The sequence below is a fragment of the Triticum aestivum genome, chromosome 2A (assembly GCF_018294505.1).
Source record: "Triticum aestivum cultivar Chinese Spring chromosome 2A, IWGSC CS RefSeq v2.1, whole genome shotgun sequence".
NCBI classification, from domain to species: Eukaryota; Viridiplantae; Streptophyta; class Magnoliopsida; order Poales; family Poaceae; genus Triticum; species Triticum aestivum.
The window spans coordinates 494,005,942-494,026,198 of NC_057797.1; the positions used below are offsets into that span (position 1 = coordinate 494,005,942).

At 43.5% G+C, this 20,257-nt stretch overlaps 1 long non-coding RNA gene across 3 annotated transcripts; it reads left to right on the forward strand.

Moving 5' to 3' along the window:
• Positions 1 to 2,368: 2,368 nt before the first annotated feature.
• Positions 2,369 to 5,474, forward strand: LOC123189090 (uncharacterized). Of its 3 annotated transcripts, none has more exons than XR_006495575.1 (6): positions 2,369 to 3,319; positions 3,404 to 3,481; positions 3,578 to 3,679; positions 3,751 to 4,480; positions 4,559 to 4,724; positions 5,255 to 5,474. It is a non-coding gene; the product is annotated as an uncharacterized lncRNA (long non-coding RNA). The 3 variants fall into 3 exon arrangements; XR_006495574.1 differs by having other exon boundaries at positions 4,559 to 4,717; XR_006495576.1 differs by having other exon boundaries at positions 3,763 to 4,480; positions 4,559 to 4,717.
• Positions 5,475 to 20,257: the final 14,783 nt, after the last annotated feature.

Sequence of the window (20,257 nt, forward strand, 5' to 3'; positions counted from 1 at the left end):
CGACGAACAATTTTCAAGTGCACATTAAACATATTTTTATGTATATTGAATATTTTTTTAATATGCATTGAATATTTTCGTAACATGGGTTGACCAGTTCGCAAATACAAATTGAACATTTTGTGTAATACACTATATGCTAAATAAAAATCAAATATATAATTAACATTTTTAGTATACAATGAATATTTTTATAATACGTATTAAGCTTTTTTCTATACCATGAACATTTTCTTAATATAAAATAAACATTTTTGTAATACACATTGGATATTTTTTAACACAATGAACTGTTGTATCATACCAACAATCTGAAATATGAAAAAAGAAAAAAAATACAAATACAAATACAAAAAAATAGAAAAGAAATAAAAATGAAAATAAAAGAAACAAAATGAAAAATAAGAAACAGAAACAGAAAAAAATGTAGAACCAGTGAAGCTCGACCGTGGGCTAACCCAAACTGGGCGTCGAGACTGGGCACTTTCAGCAATGCGGTGGCTCCTTGATGCACGCACGCGTCAACATAGGATCTGCCTAGACCTAGCGATTCAGCGAGATTGCAATGGAGGTCGGTGGACGCGTGGCCAAACTTGAAAGAATGAGAAGAGAAGTAGAGCTATATTTGCTCATGGGCTAATTTAGAGTGGTAGTATATTCAGCCCAGTATTTAGAGGACCAGGCAATGGAGTCCCAGGTCAACAGAGTTTTGACTATTTTCCGAACTGTTTGCAGAACTGAAGTGTATTCTTTACCAGGACCTTTTGATGAGTGAAGAAATTCAATTCAAATATGATTTATGTAGACAAACTAGACGTACATGGCCTCTTTCTCTGCAAATGGATCTCCATCCGAGTCCAGGCCATCGGGTCTTCCTTGGATTGAATTATATTGGATCAACGTCATTCTCGCACTAGAAGCTCCGGGTGAGTTTGTAGCCTGGGAGCGCCGGTTACTGTTAGCTAGGGTTTGCTAGTTGGAAAATGTCGAATATATGTGGTTGCATTTAATTCTGGTTGTATGATTAACATGATGACCCCTTATATATGTAGGTATAAACTACATGTTGATCTGGGACAAAGATGATGATGAGCTGTGGCTCTATTCCCCCCACATGTGCGGAAACCACAGGACCTTAGATGGAGATGATCTATATATGTTCTTGGTTTAGGTATTCTCGTGTCAGGATCTAGTATGCCCTGATAGCTACTCCTTCTCCCATGTGATTTCAGTATGCATAACGCCAATATTTCCCTTGCGAGATTCTACATCAGCGTGGCCGTCGGGTCTTCCTTGGATTGGGTTATACTGGATCGGTGTCGTCCTCACACTAGAAGCCCCGGTGAGTTGGTAGCCCCGGAGTGCCAGCTATGGTTAGCTAGCTAGATCGGTTGATTAGCTAAGTTTTGCTAGTTGGAAAATGCCGAACATATGTGGTGGCATTGAATTTTGGTTATATGATTAACATGATGACCCGCTATATATGTATTTATAAACTACTTGTTGATCTGGGACAAAGATGATGATGAGATAGATGAGCTATGGCTTTATTCCCCCATCTGTGTGGAAACCACAAGACCTCCAATTGGAGATGATTTATATATGTTCTTGGTGTAGGTATTTCCATCGGGATCTCCATGGGAACCACATGACCTCCCTGGCCATCGGGCCTTCTTTGGATTCGATTGTATTAGATCGACGGACTGGCCGATAAGAAGAAAGCGGTTTTCCATCGCCTCCTTCGTTTTCTTTACCATCTCCCGTCTTATCACCCCATTTCAAGATTGAACCGTCAGATCGGGACCGATAGAACGATCGTCTCATCACCCCATATCTACTTATGTTTTTTTTTCTGCGGGAGTATAACATAATAGTTTTAAAGTGAGGGTGATATGAGGTTTCTGTCAATGAGTATAGCACACACCACCTCCATTATCCTTGCTGGCTCGGTGCCTCGTATGTTGTTTTTGTGTCGACTGTGTAGTCTCCCTGTCATGACAACCGTCATGTACGATTGCCAACGACGAGGACATCTATCTCGGCTAGTCATCGAAATAACCTTTTTATGAACAAATTTTAGTAATATTATTTTCAGCACCAAATATATTCCATATTGGTTCGATTTTTTCCTAATTTATTTCATTATTCTAAATGTTCCCTTAAAATTGCTTTCTAAAATAATAATTAAGCATGTACTTTGCTCTACGGAAATAATGTTTAACCTTTCCGCTAAAGCCCTCAGTTTCTCTCCAATTTTTTAATTTCCCACCAAATAATTTGGTCGTGTCTTGCGCCAAAAAAATCTTAACCTCACCGCTAAACACCCCTCATAAGTGCTCCCGATTATTTCTCTTCACCATATCATCAGTATTGGATCTGAGCTCTCTCGTTCTGGTTCCTCCCTCCTCACGGCGTCATGACGGCGTCGACACCGCGGATCACAACGGAGTCCATCGAACATACAGTCTTATTAGGTTTTTCCTTTGTCCCAAATCTCCTCCTCGTAGATGTGCAGCGCAGGCACAGCGCCCCCTTTCCATTGTAGAACTACCACGCCGCCGGCCGCCGTGCAGCACTCCTCGGTCTCGCCTCCGGCATGGCCGCCGGGATGCAGTAGCCCGCCTCGTCTTCGTACTACAACAATCCCCGAGATGCAACATGCTCCCTTGCCGGCGGTGGCGGCGGCGCACACGCCGAGCTGGGAGACGGTCGACCTGCTGTCGTCGATGCCGTCCAGGGCCTCGGCCAGGACGACCACAGCCATGGCCGGCGGCCGCGACCACAACCACGACTCCAGTATTTCTGTATTTTGGAGTGTTATGCATAGTCTGATGGTGCTTAGTCTAATGGTGGAAGTGTGTGTGCTAGTACTGTTCCAGAATGTGCCTGTGTTGTTCTTACCAAGTTTTCTGAAGCATAGCACATTCAGGCTAGACTGAAGCATACTGCTGCATTCTGCTTATTTAACCATGGTAGTAGACTACTAGTAGTTTGCTTACCACATTCAGGCTAGATTACTGCATGTGTATGCATTGGGAGTAGCCTTGTCAGGATGCTAATTGGTGTATCATGTCTATGCTTCACAACTTCAGTATAGACTTGATTATATGTGCTCTGCTTTGATCTTTAACGCCTAGCTTTTAATTTCTAAATCAAAATCATAGACATATGCTATGCTAAAAGACTTCTGTTTTGCATGCTCCTGTTCTGCACGGTATAACACAATTTGATTTCATTTAATCTTTTAAGCCTTTCTGCAAGGTACACAACTTGCTCGCTACAGAGGAAAGAGATGATGCACATTACTCCTTTCTGCAAGGTACACAGCATCCTTAAATCTTAATCACTTATCTAAATGGTGCAAATTGATAATGCTAAGTCCGTTAACTGTTTTTGTGTTCAGTAAAGAAAGGATATGTTCTCATAACAAGGATGGAAAGTATAACAGGTTACAAAAACCAATATGGACAACACAGATCTGGTAAAATGTTTATAACATTTAAGCTACCTCTAACATTTGCTATAATATGGAAAATCCTGGATCGCTTAACCTTCAAAACTGTTAATTCTTTTACAGGAACTCAAGAACAACCTGGTACTCATGTAGCTGCTAATGACATGTGTGCACTGGACGAATGGCCATCCCATGCTCACCGTAACCGTGCACAACTATAGAATGGTACTTTTTTTTATATTTGGGTCCTCGTTTCTTACAATGTAATACTGATTACTGCAATAATTCTTGTATAGTTTGGGTTGTAGAAAGTGTTGGACAGAAGAAGAAAGGGCGAGGTGTACTTTTCGTATTTAGGACAAAGCATTTAAAGAGGTTCAAAACAAAGAAAATGAAACTGAAGGTCCAGTTTCTAGTGAACATAGAAGCAATATTTTCCAGACCGCATAGAAAGACACTCCGCAATGCAACTCATCACAGCCTTATGGGTATGGATCATTGTTCAAGATATCTTCCGATATTCCGATAAATCGGCCGATTTATCGCTTATCATTGTCTGGCCGATAAGATAAATCGGCTGATAAATCAGCCGATATGGTGATAAATCGGCCGATATGCCGTTAAACTTGCCGATTTACCCCTTATCATGGGTCGATCGAAAAGTTCCCGATAAGCGATATCCCCAACATTGGTATGGATACATGGCCAAACCACCAAGTGGTTCTGAAAAGGATTAAATCACAATTTGAAGAGCAAGAACGTGCTACAATAGAGATCCAAAAGGTAAACTCTGAGCTCAGCCATCAGGTCACCGAATTACAAGATCAATTACAAGCTGAACGTGAAAGTACACAAGAGAGGATTAACTTCGAGCGTGCTAAGAGAGAAAACCTTGAGGAGAGGTTAAAAGAAGAGCGTGCTGAAACGGAAAGATTGTTGGAAGAGGAGCGAAGATCAATATTGGAATTTGAGAAAAACATGATGGCAAAGTTTGCACAGTTCTCCCAACAGACGCAAACACATCAGGTGATTAGTTATATGCTTGCAAATTTGTAAGATTTATTTTGCTTGCTTGCATTGCTAAAAGTGCACTTCTATTTGCAGATGAATAAGAAAAGGACTAACAAAGAAATTAGTAATCCAAACTTGCAAAATACTCTTTTACAGACCGCTAGTACTACTGGGACTCTAGGTACAAGGCACAATGTAATTGCTCCCAATATGCTCATACAAGCTGCAAATATTCGAATGTTTCGAGCAATGGTAAGTGGTAAGTCACAAGCTTGGTTTGTCTTCATGTTGACCTTTATTTGATACGCAAATAGCATTCATAATGTGCAATTGTCTGCTTGCTTGCACTACTGTATTTTGTTGTTGTTGAAGCACATAAAGTAGGGAAGCCAGAAATAGAACAGTTTTCTCACCATTAGAAATTGTGAACTTGTGCCAGCATGTAGTTGTTTCGGAGAAGTATAGATGTTTTATTAATTTATTTAGGTAATTATTCTTGTGTTTGAACTACAAATTCTTTTTTGAAATTATCCAATTCTTTTTGCATAGAACCTGATTGTTAATGGATTGGTACATCAGGCACAAGCATTTGCTTGCTAGTTGTTGTAGTCATAACAATTGGCTAGAAAGGTACTATGCATGCATGAATATAGTAATTATACAATTGTCATGACAGTGGTTATATCTTTATGCTGATTAGTCGTTGTGTTGTTTCTTTCTTTTCTTGACTAATTATTTTCTATTTTCAGTTAACTTGAGCTAACTAAAATTTTGATTTCTTCATTGCAGGATCCAAAGATTAACTAGAATGGACTTTAGACCACGGACAATTTACTCTTCGCTCTTAATTAGGTTGGCACATTCAGTATGTTGAATGCGTGCTAAATTATATTTTAGTTTCATTTGATGGATATTGGCTATGCAAATATTGATATTGTATGAATGTACATCATATATGTATTATCTGAATCATGTAATTGAATGCATGTATATATTTTTCTGGTTTCAATAGGCTATTGCCACAACCTATTTCTGGTTGGAACATGGTGGCACAACGAAGAATGTTGCGTTGCATCAAATCTTAGTTGCCATGCCGACCTATTTTGTTGCACTAGGCTGTTGTGACAGTACACTTTATATTATCGCAATAACTTATCACTACAAACAGGCAGTCCATTGAGATAACTACTTGTTGCCACCAATTCAGTTTTGTTGGAATAGTCCTTTCTTCACGAAAAGTTTGTATTGTCACAACAGCCTCTCACCACAAATGTCCTGTCTGTTGTGACAACTATTTATCACCACAAAAATGATTATGCTGCAATTTTAGTATCACCACGTCTGGAGAGTTGTGGTCTTATGTTACTAGGGTATTGCCACAATTGACTATTACCACGAATGAGCATGCGCCACAAGAAAAGAGTTGTTGGCATAGGTTGTTGCCACAAATCCCGACATGATTTGGCACCTGTTGCATTAAGCTATCGCCACGGACCAAATTGTGGCATAAAATGCGAGCTGCCACGAGGTAAAATGTGGCAACTTGTCACATGGTTGTTGCAATAGCACGCTTTCTTGCCACGTTTCTTTTTTTGTGGCAATAACCTATTACCATGTGTCATGTCGCAACGTCTGGCAACGAACATCATGTTGTGGCAATAGGTACCTATTGCGACAATTGGGCACTTATTGCGACGAATGGTTTTGTTGCAATAGACCCGGATCCTTGTAGTGTCTATAGTCACCTATTATGTGTTATGATCCGTTAACCCCGAAGTGACAATAATCGGGATACTTACCGGTGATGATCGTAGTTTGAGGAATGCATGTATTCACTATGTGTTAATGCTTTGTGCCGGTACTCTATTAAAAGGAGGCCTTAATATCCCTTAGTTTCTGTAAGGACCCCGCTGCCACGGGAGGTTAGGACAAAAGATGGCATGCAAGTTCTTTTCCATAAACACGTATGACTATATTCGGAATACATGCCTACATTACATTGATGAACTGGAGCTAGTTCTGTGTCACCCTAGGTTATGATTGTTACATGATGAACCGCATCCGGCATAATTCTCCATCACTGATCCATTGCCTACGAGCTTTCCATATATTGTTCTTCGTTTATTTACTTTTTCGTTGCTATTGCTGTCATCACTACAAAATACCAAAAACATTACTTTTGTTACTGTTACCTTTTGCTACCGTACCACTTCTACTTTGCTACTAAACACTTCCCTACAGATACTAAGTTTCCAGGTGTGGTTGAATTGGCAACTCAGTTGCTAATACTTGAGAGTATTCTTTGGCACCCCTTGTGTCGAATCAATAAATTTGGGTTGAATACTTTACCCTCGAAAACTGTTGCGATCCCCTATACTTATGGGTTATCACACCACCAGAGATCCGTCGCCCTAGTCTACAACTTCATGTTGGCCGTTACATCAACCTGATCTTGACCAGAAAACTGTAGTGCCCCTTCGCTTCCCATCAGCATCACTAGGTACGCACCTCCCTTTGCTTCCAATCTGCATTAGGGTTCCCCAGTTCTTCGGTGTTCGTCGGTGTTCGTCACGCTCATCGGTAGTTCATCCATCCTACTGCTTAGTTGAACCCAGACACAACACTGAAGTCACGCTTCAACCACTTCCGTATTCACTATCAATCATAGATCTATTCCTTCTTTCTGAGATTCACTCCTCAATATAGCAGTTCGTCCGCCATGCTTTAGGCATAGCGATTTCCACCTGTTTCTCCGAATTGCCGTAGATCCAAAATTATAAGTAGGACCCGTGAAACTTGTTTGTTCAGTACAACTACTTCTTGAGCTTGCGTTGGTTTTTCCCTTGAAGAGGAAAGGGTGATGCAGCAAATTAGAGATAATTATTTCCCTTAGTTAAGAACCAAGGTATCAATCCAGTAGGAGAAGAACGCGCAAATCACCAATACCTGCACAAACAATAATACACTTGCACCCAACATGATAAAGGGGTTGTCAATCCCTTCACGGTCACTAATATGATGGAAAATAGACAAAACTAACCAAAAGATAAAGTAAATATTTTTGGGTTTTTTTGGTTTATAGATCTGAAAATAAAAGATTGCAAAATAGTAGATCGGAAACTAATATGATGGAAAATAGGCCCGGGGGCCATAGGTTTCACTAGAGGCTTCTCTCATGATAGCAAATAATACGGTGGGTGAACAAATTACTGTCGAGCAATTGATAGAAAAGCGTAAAGTTATAACGATGTCCAAGGCAATGATTATGTAATATAGGCATGACGTCCGTGTCAAGTAGACTGACTCGTGCCTATATCTACTACTATTACTCCACACATCGAATGACTCCTGCCTGCATCTAGAGTATTAAGTTCATAAAGAACAGAGTAACACTTTAAGTAAGATAACATGATGTAGAGGAATAAACTCAAGCAATATGATGTAAAGCCCATCTTTTTATCCTCGATGGCAACAATACAATACGTGCCTCGCTACCCCTACTTTTTCACTGGGTGAGGACACCGCAAAATTGAACCCAAAGCTAAGCACTTCTCCCATTGCAAGAAAAACCAATCTTGTTGGCCAAAACAAACCGATAGTTCGAAGAGAATTACAAAGATATCAAATCATGCATATAAGAATTCAGAGAAGATTCAAATAATATTCATAGATAAGCTGATCATAAATCCACAACTCCGCTCGATAAAAACACCACAAAATGAGATTACATCGGATAGATCTCCAACAACATCGAGGAGAACATGGTATTAAGAATCAAAGAGAGAGAAGAAGCCATCTAGCTACTAGGTATGGACCCATAGGTGTGTGGTAAGCTACTCACGCTTCATCGGAATGGCAATAAGGTTGATGTAGATGCCCGAGGGAGTCCTAGATTAAGGGGTCCTCGGACAGCCGGACTATATACTTGGCCGGACTGTTGGACTATGAAGATACAAGATTGAAGGCTTCGTCCCGTGTCTGGGTGGGAATCTCCTTTGCATGGAAGGCAAGCTTGGTGATTCGGGTATGTAGATCTCCTTCTATGTAACCAACTCTGTGTAACCCTAGCCCCCTCTGGTGTCTATATAAACCAGAGGGTTTAGTCCGTAGGACAACAACAATCATAATCATAGGCTAGCTTCTAGGGTTTAGCCTCTACGATCTCGTGATAGATCAACTCTTGTAATACTCATATCATCAAGATCAATCAAGTAGGAAGTAGGGTATTACCTCCATCGAGAGGGCCTGAACCTAGGTAAACATGGTGTCCCCCGCCACCTGTTACCATCAGCCTTAGACGCATAGTTCGGGACCCTCTACCCGAGATCCGCCGGTTTTGGAACCAACATTGGTGCTTTCATTGAGAGTTCCACTGTGCCGTCACGTAAAGGCTTGATGGCTCCTTCGATCATCGGCAATGATGCGATCCAGGGTGAGGTTTTTCTCCCTGGACAGATCTTCGTATTCGGTGGCTGCGTACTGCGGGCCAACTCGCTTGGCCATCTGGAGCAGATTGAGAGCTACGCCCCTGGCCATCAGGTCAGGTTTGGAAGCTTGAACTATACTGCCGACATCCGTGGAGACTTGATCTTCGACGGATTCAAGCCCATGTCAGGTGCGCTGCACAGTCACGACGAGCATGACTTAGCTCTGCCGTCGGACGGTATTTGGGAGATCACACCTGTGGCTACTCCCGCCCTCAATCCGGAGCAGATCGTGCCGTCCGAGGACAGGTGGATGGACCCCACCATGGAGGCCGCACACTCAGCGGTGATAGAGCTGAATACTGACTTCACCTCCTATGAGACCTGTGTTACCCGACCCTTGGATTCGTCCCCGGCCATAGGCTTCGAACCGCCCGCGTCCGTGCCTATCAAATATGATTGGGCACTGATCATGGAGTTTACCTCTGTAGATATCTTTCAGCACTCGCTCTTGGGCGACGTGCTAAATTCATTGAGGTCTCTCTCCTTGTCAGGAGACTCTTGGCCGAACTATGTCCGGCTTGAGTGGGAAGCGGACGGCGAAGAAATTCATTCCCCACCCAGCACCCACTTCATAGCCACTGTCGACGACTTAACCGACATGCTTGATTTCGGCTCCGAAGACATCGGCGGTATGGAGGACGATGCAGGAGAAGAACAGGAACCACCGCCCACAGGGCGCAGGACAGCCACCTCATCATATGATATATACATGGTGGACACCCCCAAAGAAAGCAAAGGCAATAAGGCAACGGAGGATAATCCCCTCGAGAAGAAATCTAAGCACCGGCGTCATCGATGCCGCTCTAAGCCCCGCCATAGCAAAAGCAACGATACCGGCACAAGAGACAATAATGCTGCGGACAGTGCTGAAGATGAAGACAATCCCCTCCAGCCAGGCTTCGAGCGGGAGGATGGGCAAGCCAGCCCTAAGGAACAGGAGACAGACAGAGAATCAAGGGATGCCAATTACATGCCCCTCTCCGAAGACAATGTGAGCCTCGACGATGAAGAATTCATCGTGCCTGAGGATCCCATCGAGCAGGAGCGCTTCAAGCGCCGGCTTATAGCCACATCAAAAAGCCTGAAGAAAAAGCAACAGTAGCTTCAAGCTGATCAATATCTGCTAGCGGATAGATGGACCGAGGTCCTGGCAGCCGAGGAATACGAACTCGAGCGCCCAACCAAAAGTTACCCAAACCGCAGGTTGCTACCCCAACTCGAGGAGGAAGCATTAAAGTCTACACTACCAGCGTATGATGCGGCGGACCGGCCACCTCGTGGCCGAGACAAAGCGGCGTATCAGCCCGAAGTCCAACCCGCACCCCGTCACTAGTCAAACAAAAACACCAAGGCCCGGGGCTACATGCAGGACCTGCGAGACGTATTGGAAAACACCGCAGGATATACAAGATCAATCTACGGATCACGGGGGCGTGCCCCAACGCGCGACGACGACCATCACGCCGGATATACTAAAAGCAAATCCGGCCGAGCTGAATACAGCAGACAAGACTCGTATGAACTATGTCGTGATATAGCCCGACATAGAGTCACCACACACCCCCTATGCTTTGCTGACGAAGTAATGGATCACGAATTCCCAGAAGGGTTTAAACCCGTGAAAATTGAATCATATGATGGTACAACAGACCCCGTGGTATGGATTGAAGATTTCCTCCTGCACATCCACATGGCCCGCGGTGACGATCTACATGCAATCAAGTACCTCCCACTAAAATTGAAAGGGTCGGCTCGGCATTGGCTGAATAGCCTGCCGGCAAACTCCATTGGTAGTTGGGAGAACTTGGAAGACGCATTCTTTGACAACTTCCAGGGCACTTATGTGCGACCACCGGATGCTGATGACTTGAGTCACATAACCCAACAGCCCGGGGAGTCAGCCAGGAAATTCTGGACTCGGTTCCTAACTAAAAAGAACCAAATGTCGACTGTCCGGATGCTAATGCCTTAGCGGCATTTAAGCATAACATCCGCGATGAGTGGCTCGCCCGACACCTCAGCCAAGAGAAGCCGAAGTCCATGGCAGCCCTCACGACACTCATGACCCGCTTTTGTGCGGGCGAGGACAGCTGGCTGGCTCGCAGCAACAATACATCAAGAAATCATGGCAATTCATATGCCAGAGATAGCAACGGCAAGCCACATCGCAACAGACACAAGCGCCGCAACAACGGCGATAACGCCGAAGACACGATAGTCAATGCCGGATTCAGTGGCTCTAAATCCGGTTAGCGGAAAAAGCCGTTCAAAAGAAGCAATCCGGGCCCGTCCAGTTTGGACCGCATACTCGATCGCTCGTGTCAAATTCATGGCACCCCCGATAAACCAGCCAACCACACCAACTGAGAATGCTAGGTGTTCAAACAGGCCGGCAAGTTGAATGCCGAAAACAAGGAAAAGGGGCTGCATAGCGATGACGAGGAGGAGCCCCGGCAACCGAACATAGGAGGACAGAAGAAATTTCCTCCCCAAGTGAAAACGGCGAACATGATATACGCAACCCATATTCCCAAGTGGGAATGGAAGTGTGTACTAAGGGATGTCTATGCGATGGAGCCATCGCCCCAAAGTTCAACCCATGGTCTTCTTGTCCGATCACTTTCGGTCGCAGGGACCACCCTACCAGTATCCGTCATGGCGGTTCTGCCGCATTGGTCCTTGACCCCATCATTGACGGATTTCACCTCACTCGAGTCCTTATGGACGGTGGCAGCAACCTGAACCTGCTCTATCAGGATACAGTGTGCAGAATGGGTATCGACCCCTCGAGGATCAAACCCACAAAAACCACCTTTAAAGGTGTCATACCGGGTGTAGAGGCCTATTGCACGGGCTCAATCACACTAGAAGTGGTCTTTGGATCTCCGGACAACTTCCGAAGCGAGGAGTTGATCTTCGATATCGTCCCCTTCTGCAGTGGCTATCACACACTGCTCGGATGAACCGCATTCGCCAGATTCAATGCGGTACCGCATTATGCATACCTCAAGCTCAAAATGCCAGGACCTCACGGGGTTATAACAATTAATGGAAACACAGAACACTCGCTCCGTACGGAGGAGCACACTGCGGCCCTCGCAGCAGAAGTACAAAGCAGCCTTCTGAGGCAAACCACCAATTCGGTGATAAAGCCCCCGGACACCTTCAAGCGAGTCCGGAGTACCCTGCAACAGGATCGCCCGACATGTTTAGAGCTCGCCTAGCAATTCGAACTCCATCCTAGTCCCAGTCAAGCGGCGAAATTTGCGCCGCACGTACATAATTATGCACTCAAGATACCATGGGCATAGGTGGAGGCACGGCTATGGGACGGCCCACAATGCGGCTCAACCGCCTCAGGACCCATATATCTTTACCATTTTCTTCCTTTCAGGACCCTATTCTCTAAAGGCCCTCGCCGATACCCTGATTATCAGACCCATCACGGGAAGGAAACACCAAGGAAGAAAGAAGCTTTGACGTACAAGGGAATCCCCAGGTGGTCTCTGATAACGATCGCTATACCTGTTTTACATACCCGCACGTAGCCTGCCCTTGGATAGGACATGTCAAATAGTCCTAGTTTGCTTATTGCACTACTTGTATATATACGCTTTGACATATCATTTAAATAACAATGTACAACGTTAGCTTATTATTGCATTTCTTCATCTTTTTTCCCTGTCTGCTTATTTACGACAAATTGCACCCGTACATTCTGGTACGTCCAGTGCACCAGGGGCTTCAGTGTACCCCATAACACGGCAAGAAAAGTCCGAACACTTTCGATAGTGTGGCACCCCAAACTTATAACATTATATGCATCAACTCCGAATCATGTCTTGGGTCAATAGTTGGGTTTGCCCGGATCCCATGTTTTGGTACCTTACGTTCCGCTATGTCGGCTAAGGTAGCACTGGGAGAACTACTGTGATTGTGTCCCGGTTCTTCCGGACGAGCACCTCAGTAGAGAAAGCCGAAAACTGACTGTCATGATGCGGCGAAGTTCGAGAGGTCTCAAATCCTTAAAGATTTTTCCTGCTTCGGGGGAGGAATCATCCTTGTCTGATTTAGGTGTATATAGAGCCCCAAGTTCAGCCTTCTGAATACTAGGGGCTTCGCCAAAATTTAAAATTGTAGACTTCTATGGCTAAGTGATAGTGATAAAGCTGTATAGTCCGACTACCTTGTTCGCTACGCTAAACACCTCCTTAAAGGACCAATTTTTTGGATAAAGAGTGTTTAAGATTTATCCCGAACACCTCAGTACTAGTTACATGGGGGCAGAAGCCGACGACTGGCCAACTGTCAGATTTTATAAACGGCCGCATAGAAGGCAATATTTTAAATCGACGAGCGTTATATAGCGCACATGAACTCGTTTTCATATTACAGGATCACATGAGTACATTCATTCAAATATTACATCCTTAGCATATTCCTCCGCCACAAGGCGGGCACCCTTCAGGACACTGTCATAATACTTTTCGGGGTGGCGATGCTCCTTGCCCTCCGGTGGCCCCTCCTTCACCAGCTTTTGGGCGTCCATCTTCGCCCAGTGCACTTTCGCACAGGCAAAGGCCATGCGCGCACCTTTAATGTAGACGGACCACTTTATAACTTCAAACCGTGGGCAGGCATTCACAAGCCGTTTTACCAAGCCGAAGTAGCTGCTAGGCAGGGGCTCGCCAGGCCACATCCGGACTATGAGACCCTTCATGGCCAATTCGGCCGCCTTGTGAAGCTCGACCAGTTGCTTCAGCTGGTCGCTCAAGGGCATCGGATGTTCGGTCCCAGTATATTGAGACCAGAACAACTTTTCTGTCGAGCTCCCTTCCTCGGCCCGGTAGAACTCTGCGGCATCCGATACGCTGCTTGGTAGATCTATGAACGCTCCTGGAGAGCTCCGAATTCGGGTAAGTAAAAGGAAAGTCTCCTTCACATGCTTGCTTTGCATAATGAATTCCTTACCCACCGCTATCTTCTTGACCGCCTGAATATCCTGGAGGGCCTTTTGGGCTTCGGCCTTGGCATTTTGTGCATTCTCGAGGGCCTTCGCAAGCTCGGACCCCTGCATCTTAGAGTCACGCTCCAAGGACTCGTATTTCTTGACAAAATCCTGGAGCTCTTGCTAAACCTTGCCGACTCGGGCCTCTTGCTTCTCGCGCTTGATGCGCTCCTTGGCCGCTCTGTCTTCGGCCTCGGACAGTGCCTTCTTTAGGGCCGCCACTTCGGTCATGGTCCCTAGCAAAATTCATGATGATCCTATGATCTAATAACCACTTTTTTCTTTATCAATATACAGACGAGGTATCACTTACCTTTGTTCTCTTCGAGCTGCCTCTTGGCAAGGCCGAACTCTTCCTCGGACCGCTCAAGGTCCTGCTTCAGTCCGGAGACCTCCGCAGTACGAGCGGCAGCGGCCAGTAGCGAAGCCTGCTTATTCACATAGACATATTCTGATTAGACTCATGTGATTGTTATTTGATCCTCTGTTCGGCCTTTCTTTGCGAACACCAAACAGAGCATCAGGGGCTACTGTCTATGATGTGATATTTTCTCATAATTTGATTACTTACCTCAAAGCCTGTTAGGAGGCTGGCACAAGCTTCGGTCAATTCGCTTTTGGCGGACCGAACCTTCTCGACCACCGCACTCATGATGGTGCGGTGCTCTTCGTCGATGGAAGCGCCGCGAAGCGCTTCCAGCAAGTTGTCTGATGCCTCTGGATGGACAAAGGCCATCAACACAGATGGCTCGCCCCCCTTAGCGAGGGGTCGCCTGACAGAATCTGGAACCACTAGAGGTTCCGGCGCAGTATTCGGCTGGGGGCCAAACTTGCTGCGGCCCCCGCCATTAGAACCCATGGGAGTCTTACCCCCCATGCACCTGGCATCTGGGATGTCACCTTGGGGCGCCTCCAGAATTATCCCCCTTGGTCCGGTGCCATTTGAGACAACACCTTGATGTCGTCCGTGGGCCGGGGGGAGGTGGCTGTCGGGAGTGAATCACTGTTCATCGCCGACTGCCCCAAAGACCCATCCGAAGAGGATACGTCGATATGGGCTTTGGATGGCCTACATGATCATGTTTGACATGATAAGAAGCAATAAAACGAAACATACCGATGTCTACTACACAACCTTCTTCTTGTAGACGTTGTTGGGCCTCCAAGTGCAGAGGTTTGTAGGACAGTAGCAAATTTCCCTCAAGTGGATGACCTAAGGTTTATCAATCCGTAGGAGGCGTAGGATGAAGATGGTCTCTCTCAAGCAACCCTGCAACCAAATAACAAAGAGTCTCTTGTGTCCCCAACACACCCAGTACAATGGTAAATTGTATAGGTGCACTAGTTCGGCGAAGAGATGGTGATACAAGTGGTATTTGGATAGTAGATAAAGGTATTTGTAATCTGAAATTATAAAAACAGCAAGGTAACAAGTGATAAAAGTGAGCGTAAACGGTATTGCAATGCTAGGAAACAAGGCCTAGGGTTCATACTTTCACTAGTGTAAGTCCTCTCAACAATACTAACATAATTGGATCACATAACTATCCCTCAACATGCAAAAAAGAGTCACTCCAAAGTCACTAATAGCGGAGAACGAACGAAGAGATTATGGTAGGGTACGAAACCACCTCAAAGTTATTCTTTCCAATAAATCCATTGGGCTATTCCTATAAATGTCACAAACAGCCCTAGAGTTCATACTAGAATAACACCTTAAGACATAAATCAATCAAAACCCTAATGTCACCTCAAGTATCCATGGGTATGATTATACGATATGCATCACACAATCTCAGATTCATCTATTCAACCAACACAAAGGACCTCAAAGAGTGCCCCAAAGTTCTACCGGAGAATCACGACGAAAACGTGTGCCAACCCCTATGCATAGGTTCATGGGCGGAACCCGCAAGTTGATCACCAAAACATACATCAAGTGAATCACGTGATATCCCATTGTTACCACAGATACACACGGCAAGACATACATCAAGTGTTCTCAAATCTTTAAAGACTCAATCCGATAAGATTACTTCAAAGGGGAAACTCAATTCATTACAAGAGAGAAGAGGGGGAGGAGAAACATAAGATCCAACTATAATAGCAAAGCTCGTGATACATCAAGATCGTGCCAAATCAAGAACACGCGGCAGAGAGATCAAACACATAGCTACCGGTACATACCCTCAGCCCCGAGGTTGAACTACTCCCTCCTCGTCATGGAGAGCGCCGGGATGATGAAGATGGCCACCGGAGAAGGATTGCCCCCTCCGGCAGGGTGCCGGAATGGGTCTAGATTGGTTTTCGGTGGCTACGGAGGTTTCTGGTGGCGGAACTCCCGATCTATTCTCTGTTCTGGAAGTTTTACGATACGTAGGTATATATGGGTGCAAGGGGTACGTCGGTGGAGCTTCGGGGGCTCCACGAGGCAGGGGGGCACGCCCTAAGGGGGTGGGCGCGCCCCCCACCCTCGTGGCCAGCTCCCGTATCTTCTGATGTAGGGTCCAAGTCTATCCGGTAGGTTTCCTTCCAAAAATAACTTCTCCAGTTGATTTCATTCCGTTTTGACTCCGTCTGATATTCCTTTTCTTCAAAATACTGAAATAGGCATAAAACAACAAATCTGGGCTGGGCCTCTGGTTAATAGGTTAGTCCCAGAAATAATATAAAAGTGGATAATAAAGCCCAATATTGCCCAAAACAGTAGATAATATAGCATGGAGCAATCAAAAATTACAGATACGTTGGAGACGTATCAAGCATCCCCAAGCTTAATTCATGCTCGTCCTCAAGTAGGTGAATGATAAAAAAGATAATTTTTGATGTGGAATGCTAGTTGGCATAATTTCAATGTTATTTTTCTTACTTGTGATATGAATATTCAGATCCATAAGATTCAAGACAAAAGTTCATATTGACATAAAAATAATAATACTTCAAGCATACTAACTAAGCAATTATGTCTTCTCAAAATAACATGGCCAAAGAAAGTTCAACCCTACAAAATCATATAGTTTAGTCATGTTTCATTTTCGTCACAGAAGAATGCTCTCATCATGCACAACCCCGATAACAAGCCAAGCAATTGTTTCATACTTTAGTAATCTCAAACCTATAAAGTTTCACGCAATATATGAGCGCGAGCCATGGATATAGCACTATGGGTGGAATAGAATAATGAGGGGGTTTATGTGGAGAAGACAAAAAGGAGAAAGTCTCACATCAACGAGGCTAATCAATGGGCTATGGAGATGCCCACCGATTGATGTTAATGCAAGGAGTAGGGATTGCCATGCAACGGATGCACTAGAGCTATAAATGTATGAAAGCTCAACAAAAGAAACTAGTGGGTGTGCATCCAACTTGCTTGCTCATGAAGACCTAGGGCACTTGAGGAGGCCCATTGTTGGAATATACAAGCCAAGTTCTATAATGAAAATTCCCACTAGTATATGAAAGTGATAATATGAGAGACTCTCTACTATGAAGATCATGGTGCTACTTTGAAGCACAAGTGTGGTAAAAGGATAGTAACATTGCCCCTTTTTTTATTTGGCCTTTCCCTTTTTTATTTGGCCTTTCTCTTTTTTTATTTGGCCTTTCTCTCTTTTTTGGGACAATGCTCTATTGAATGATGATCATCACACTTCTATTTATTTACAACTCAATGATTACAACTCGATACTAGAACAAGGATGGCTCTATATGAATGCCTCCCGCGGTGTACCGGGATATGCAATGACTCAAGAGTGACATGTATGGAAGAATTATGAACGGTGGCTTTGCCACAAATACTATGTCAATTACATGATCATGCAAAGCAATATGACAATGATGAACGTGTCATGATAAACAGAATGGTGGAAAGTTGCATGGCAATATATCTCGGAATGGCTATGGAAATGCCATAATAGGTAGGTATGGTGGCTGTTTTGAGGAAGATATAAGGAGGTTTATGTGTGAAAGAGCGTATCATATCACGGGGTTTGGATGCACCGGCGAAGTTTGCGCCAACTCTCTATGTGAGAAAGGGCAATGCACGGTACCGAAGAGGCTAGCAAGGATGGAAGGGTGAGAGTGCGTATAATCCATGGACTCAACATTAGTCATAAAGAACTCACATACTTATTGCAAAAATCTACAAGTCACCAAAAACCTTGGCACTACGCGCATGCTCCTAGGGGGATAGATTGGTAGGAAAAGACCATCGCTCGTCCCTGACCGCCACTCATAAGGAAGACAATCAAATAACACCTCATGTTTCAAATTTGTTGCATAACGTTTACCATACGTGCATGCTAGGGACTTGCAAACTTCAACACAAGCATTTCTCAAATTCACAACTACTCAACTAGCATGACTTTGATATCACCATCTCCATATCTCAAAACAATTATCAAGTATCAAACTTCTCATAGTATTCAACACACTCATAAGAGAATTTTATTATTAATCTTGAATACCTAGCATATTAGGATTTTAAGATAATTACCATGCTATTTAAGACTCTCAAAATAATATAAGTGAAGCATGAGAGTTCATCTATTTCTTCAAAATAAAACTACCACCATGCTCTAAAAAGATATAAGTGAAGCACTAGAGCAAATGACAAACTACTCCGAAAGATATAAGTGAAGATCAATGAGTAATCAAATAATTATGCAACTATGTGAAGACTCTCTAACATTTAATAATTTCAGATCTTGGTATTTTATTCAAACAACAAGCAAATAAAAATAAAATTACATTCTAAGAATGGCAAACATCATGTGAAGAATAAAAAAGTTAGGACCAACCGAAACTAACCGATAGTTGTTGAAGAAGAAAGGTGGGATGCCAACCGGGGCATCCCCAAGCTTAGACGCTTGAGACTTCTTGAAATATTATCTTGGGGTGCCTTGGGAATCCCCAAGCTTGAGCTTTTGTGTCTCCTTAATTCCTCTCATATCATGGTCTCCCTAAATCTCAAAAGCTTCATCCACACAAAAATCAACAAGGACTCGTGAGATAAGTTAGTATAAACCATTGCAAAAACCTTATCATACTCTACTGTAGCAAATCACTAAAATTATTATTCAACATTGCATACTAAATGCCTCTGCATATTTAATAGTCCTATCCTCAAATAGAATCATTAAAGAAGCAAACATATGCAAACAATGCAAACATAACAGCAATCTGCCTAAACAGGATAGTCTGTAAAGAATGCTGCAACATCCATACTTCCCTAGCTCCAAAAATTATGAAAGAAAATTCCCACTGTAGTAAATTTATCAGATCTTAATATTCAAAAGGTTTCAACATTTTATCACATTCTGACTTTTCTAGGGAATTATTGCAACAGCGGCAAACTTTCTGTTTTCAAACAGCAACATGTGGACTTCTAAAATAGGCTTAGTAAAGGCTAAAAATGCCACTTTTATTGAAATAAAAGATGCAGAACATTGTTCTAAATAACAGCAAGCAAATTCTAACAAAATAAATTGATGCTCCAAGCAAAACACATATCATGTGGCGAATAAAAATATAGCTCCAAGTAAAGTTACCGATGAACGAAGACGAAGGAGGGGATGCCTTCCGGGGCATCCCCAAGCTTAGGCTCTTGGTTGTCCTTGAATATTACCTTGGGGTGCCTTGGGCATACCCAATCTTAGGCTCTTGACACTCCTTATTCCATAGTCCATCGAATCCTTACCCAAAACTTGAAAACTTCACAACACAAAACTTAACAGAAAACTCGTAAGCTCCGTTAGTATAAGAAAGCAAAACACCACTTCAAGGTACTGTAATGAACTCATTCTTTATTTATATTGGTGTTAAACCTAATGTATTCCAACTTCTCTATGGTTTATAAACTATTTTACTAGCCATAGACTCATCAAAATAAGTAAACAACACATGAAAAACAGAATCTGTCAAAAACAGAACAGTCTGTAGTAATCTGAATCAAACGTATACTTCTGGAACTCATAAAATTCTCAAATAAATTGCTGGACCTGAGAAATTTATCTATTAATCATCTTAAAAAATAATTAACTAAATATCGCTTTCCAAATAAATATGGCAGCAATTCTCGTGAGCGCTAAAGTTTTTTTTACAACATGATCAACAAGACTTTCCCCAAGTCTTCCCAAAGGTTCTACTTGGCACAAACACTAATTAAAAGAATAAAACCACATCTAAACAGAGGCTAGATGAATTATTTATTACTAAACAGGAACAAAAAGCAAGGAACTAAAATAAAATTGGGTTGCCTCCCAACAAGCGCTATCATTTAACGCCCCTAGCTAGGCA